We start from the raw sequence: 5,428 nt of genomic DNA, 5'->3' as shown, positions 1-5,428 counted from the left end.
TATCTTTCTGTTTATTTTTAAACAGTTATATTCAAACACACACATGCCATAAAATCCATCCTAAGTAAATAATCAATGGCTCTTAGTATAATCCTATTTGGAGATATTTCCATTTCTTCAAAGAAGAAGAAAAATTGAAGTAAAAATGAAATAAAATAAAAAAGAAAGATGTCTAGAGGACTACCTAAATTCCACCTCTCCCCACGTTGCTCTTTTGCCTTGCCTCTCTCTGTACATCAATTGTTAATTTTTTATCCTCTGGTTGTGGTCAAGATTTTCTCTACATTTTACTTTTTTGCAGATTAACTCTGATGTGTCCCAGTGTCATGTTCTTTGTCTTTAAGTTGCCTGGGGTATATTGAGTTTCTTGTATCTGTAAATATTTCTCACCAAGATTCCAAAAAAAAAATGTCTTTATTGCTTCTCGGCCTTTTGGCTAAGATCAAGCGTAGCATCTGTTCTTATCAGTTTAATATCTGATAAATCCTCTATCCGAGGACAATATATTAAATGGATTTTTGGAGTTGGGAGATGGAATAGGAGCTTGCTCCGTCCACTCCACGCATCAACCTGGTATTGCAGTACCTCCAGGAACGGTGCACCCCCTTTGGGGGAACAATAAATGTATAAAAATTAAAAAAAAAATTTCTTTAGATTTCATTTTTGTTATTTACAATGTCTTCCCTTCCTACATTTGCAATATAGCTCATTCAGAATGAAGAATACCTGTAAACATTTCCTTTAATATGGGTGTGATTGTCAAAACGTTTCTCAATATTTCTGTTTTTGAAAATGTGTTTTTCCTTATTCTGTTCCATTGTTATAGTTTAATTGAAATGACTTTTTCAGCTCATATATATATTTTTTATAATGTAAATTTTCAAACATACACAAATTCAGTAATTCACATTCAAATTCACTAATTCATGTTCACTAATTCTGTCTTGTTTTTAATCTATTCTTAATACTATCCTTTGTTTTCATGCCATTTATTAAAATTTTCAATTCTACAACTTTTCATTTATTTTTTAATATTTTCCATTAACAAAATTAAAAAAACAAGTGTACTTAATTAAAACAGTATTCCTCAAATTTTTTTTAATGTTTCAGAATCATCATTGTTTTTTGTTTTTAATAGATAAGTTTTATGTTTATAGAAAAATCATGCAAAAAATACAGCATTTGCATGTAGCAACACCCCCTCATTATTAATAATTTGTGTTACTGTGGCACCTTTGTAACAATTGATGAAAATATTATAATTGTATCATTAACTATAATACATAGTTTACATTAGGGTGCATTTTTTCCCAGTGTACCATCCTGTCATTAACACCTTGAATTAGTGCAGCATATTTGTTATAATTCATGAAAAATTATTTTTATAATTGTAAAATTGATTATACTTCATTATTTACTATAGGATTCACTGTGCTGTGACGTTCTTATCTTTTACTTTTTATTCTAGGTAGCAATATATGACATAAAATTTCCTCTTTCAGCCATATTCACATATAGCATTAAATGATTTTAATTACCCTCACAATGTTGCACAACCATCATTGTGCCATCCATTTCCAAAGCTTTATATTCAAACAAAATAGAAATTCTGTACAATTTAAGCACTGACTCCCCATTCCTTACCCCAACACAGCCCCTGATAACCTATAGCCTAGATTCTGACTCCATGAGTTTGTTTATTCTAATTATTTCACATCAGTGAGATCATACAATATTTTTCCGTTTGTGCCTGGCTTAGTTCACTGAAAATAATGTCTTTAAGGTTTATCCATGTTGTCACGTGAATCAAAATGGCACTCCTTTTTAATGGTGAATAATATTCCATCATATGTATATACTATGTTATCCATTCATCCAGTGATGGACACTTGAGTTGCTTCCATCTTTTGGCAATTGTGAATTGTGAAGGCTGCTATGTACATTGGTGTGCAGCTAATTTTTTAAATCCATGCCTTCACTTTTTGGGGATTATACCTGGTAGAGGTACAATTCTGTACTTAGCTTTTTAAAGAACTGCTATACTGTCTTCCACAACAGCTATACCATAATTTATATTCCTATAAAAAATGGATGAGTGATTCTATTTTTACACATCCTCTCAAGTGCTTATAGTTTTCTGTGTTTGTAATAGTAGCCATTCTAAGTGGGTTTTGAATGGTATCTCATGGTGGTTTTGATTTGCATTTCCCTGATAATGATGTTGAGCATCTTTTTATGTGCTATTCTGCCATTTGTATATTGTCTTTGGAGAGACATATATTCAGTCTTTTGCCCATTTTTAAATTGGGTTCTTTGTCTTTTTATTGTTGAGTTGAATGGTTTCTTTATATTTTCTGGATAGTAAACCCTTATTGGATATGTGGTTTCAAAATTTTTTCTCCCATTGTGTAGGTTGTCTTTCCAGTTTTGTGACAGAGCCCTGTGCTGCACTAAAGAAAGTTTTTAATTTTGATGAAGGCCCATTTATTATTTTTTTTAATTTTATTTTGTTGCTTGTACTTTGGGTGCAAAATCTAAGAAACCATTGCCTAACACAAAAGCTGAAGATGCTCCTCTACATTTTCTTCAAGTACTTTTATAGTCCTGATTCTTTTTTTTATTTAGGTGTTTGCTCCATTTTGAGTTCATTGTGTGAGATAGGAGTCCTTTTTCCTTTTCCTTATGGATGTCCAGTCGTCCTAGCACCATTGGCTGAAAAGACTCTACTTTTCCAATTGTGTGGACTTGAAAGCCCTGTTAAAAATCAAGTGGCCATAGGCGTAAAAGTCTAATTCTGAACTCTCAATTTATTCCATTGTTCTATATGTCTATTTCTTTTTCATTCCTAACTGCTCTGGCTAGAACTTCCAGAACGATATTGAATAATGTGGTGACAGTGGGCACCCTTGTCTTGTTTCAGATCTTAGAGGGAAAGCTTTCAGTCTTTAACTTTTGGGTATGCTGTTAGTTGTGGGTTTCTCATGTACACTCTTTATTATGTTGAGGAAGTTTCCTTCTCTTCCTATTTTTCTAAATGTATTTATCAAGAAGGTATGCTGGATGTTGTCAAATAGCTTTTCTGCGTCCATTGAGATTATCCCGTGTTTTCCTCTTCATTTTGTTAATGTGGTTTATTCCAGTAATTGATTTTCTTATGTTGAACCAACTTTGCATAACTTGCATATAACCTACATGGTCACGGTATACAATTCTTTTAATGTATTGTTGGATTCTATTTGCAAGTTTTTGTGAAGAGTTTTTGTGTTTATACTCAGAAGTTGGTCTGTAATAGTCTTTACTTGTCATAACATTATCTGGCTTTGGTATTAAAGTAATAAGATGGCCTCATAGAGTGAATTAGGTAGTGTTTCTTCCTGTTAAAATTTTTGAAGAGTTTGAGCAGGACTGATATTCTTCTTGGAATTCATCCATGAAGCCATCCTGTCTTGGGGTTTTCTTTTCATTTTCCCTTTAGTTTTGCCAGTGTTTGTTTGCCTCATGTATTTTGGAGCACCATGGTTAGATGCATAAATGTTTATCACTTTTATTTTTTGGTGATTTTAAAAATTTCTTGGTGATTATTTTTTGTCACTTTTATTCCTTTATTAATATGTAAGTGCCCTTTTCTGTCTCTTGTAATAACTTTTGACTTAAAATCTATTTGTCCAAAATTAGTATAGCTACCTCAGCTCTTTTTCAGATAGTATTTGAAAGAAATTTTTTTTCCATTCTGTCTTTTTAAATCTAATTGTGTCTTTGCATGTAAAATGAGTCTCTTGTAAACAAAATGGAGTTGGATCATACCTTTTTATCCATTCTTCCAATCTGTGTCTTTGATTATGGCATTTAATCCACTAACATATAATGCTGCTGTATAACAATACTTCAGCTATTTTGTCCTTTTTCTTTGGCATGGGCAGGCACTGGGAATTGAACCTGAGTCTCCAGCATGGCAGGTGAGAACTCTGCCACTGAGCCACTGTGGCCTGCCTTGTCCTTTTGTCTTTAAATGTCATATCCTATTTTTGTCTCTTTTTACCTTTATTGCAACCTCCTTTTCTGTATAGTTGCTATTTTATGATGTATCTGATTGCCTTTCTCCTTTTTGTTCCTGTATATTTTTGAAATACTTTCTTTTTGGTAACCCTTGGGTTTGTATTACAAAGCCTACAGCTCTAGCTACTAACTTGAAGACATGCCAACTTAACTTCCATAGCATTAGCATTCTCTGTGCCGATATCCCTCTGTTTTTCCTTTTTATGTTGCTTTTGTCCCATTTTACCAAATTATATTTTGCGTGTCCATTATCTGGACATACATATTTTTCTTGTTCAATTGTATTCCGACTCTTATAAGAATTAAAGAGGAGGGTTGCATATTGATGATACAGTACTACTAGATTTTGCATTTACCATATTAGTTACCTTTACTGAAGACCTATTTTTTCACACTAATCCACGCCTCTCTCTCCTGTCTTTTCCTTTCTAACTACAGAACTTCCATTTGTAATTCTTACAAGGCAGGTTTTTGTCAACAAACTCTCTCAGTTTCTGTTTATAGCAAATATTTAAAATTTTCCCTCATTTTGAAGTACACTGTTCCTGGATAAAGAATTCTTGCCTGGCAGTTTTTCTCTCTCAGCCCCTTAAATATATTGTACCAGTGCCGTTTGCCTGCCTGAATTCTGATGAGAAATCAATATTCAGTTTTATTGAGGACCCCTTGTTTGTGAAATATCATTTTTTTTCTTGCTGCTTTCAGAATTCTCTTTTTATCTTTCACATTTAACACTCTGATTAGCATGTGTCTTGGAGTGGATCGATCAGGTTTTTCTTCTGTTTGGAGTCCATTGCACTTCTTAGATATAGGTATTTATGTGTTTCAAAAGAGTTGAGAAATTTTCAGCCATTATATCCTCAAATATTCTTTCTACCGCTCTCCCTTCTCTTCTCCTTCTGAGACACATGCCACAAATATTTGTATACTTCATGCCATCACTCAAAGCCCTGAGACACCACTCAATTTTTTTTCTATTCTTTTCTCTATCTGTTCTTCTGACTGTATGATTTCAATTGTCCTGTATTCCGGTTCACTGATTTTTAGTTCTGTCTATTTAAATCTGCTGTTGTTGTTCCCTGTGTCTTTTTAATACTTTCAAATTCTTCTTTATACCCAATCATTGTGTTCTTAATATCCTTTAGCTCTATGTCCATTTTTCCTTCATCTCTTTGAATTGATTTAGGAGATGTTTTTGAATTGCTTTGATTAGTTGTTACAAATTCAGTGTCTCCTCTGAAGTTTAAATTTGTTTTCTTAACTGACCCATATCTTCCTCTTTCTTAGTATGGCTTGTAGCTTTTTCTGATATCTGATCATCTGATTATTTTGATGTATTAATTCTGAGGGTCAGTTTCTTTCTCTTGTCTAC

The 5,428-nt window shown here is 32.8% G+C and overlaps 1 non-coding gene across 1 annotated transcript; it reads left to right on the top strand.

Moving 5' to 3' along the window:
• The first annotated feature begins 416 nt into the window (after positions 1-416).
• On the top strand, positions 417-607 carry LOC143662838 (U2 spliceosomal RNA). Its single transcript, XR_013165608.1, has one exon. It is a non-coding gene; the product is annotated as a U2 spliceosomal RNA (small nuclear RNA).
• The last annotated feature ends 4,821 nt before the right edge of the window (positions 608-5,428 follow it).

This window comes from Tamandua tetradactyla, chromosome 18 (genome assembly GCF_023851605.1).
Source record: "Tamandua tetradactyla isolate mTamTet1 chromosome 18, mTamTet1.pri, whole genome shotgun sequence".
NCBI lineage: Eukaryota > Metazoa > Chordata > Mammalia > Pilosa > Myrmecophagidae > Tamandua > Tamandua tetradactyla.
The sequence above is the reverse complement of the archived record's forward strand: the minus strand, read 5'-3'. Positions and strand labels throughout refer to the sequence as shown.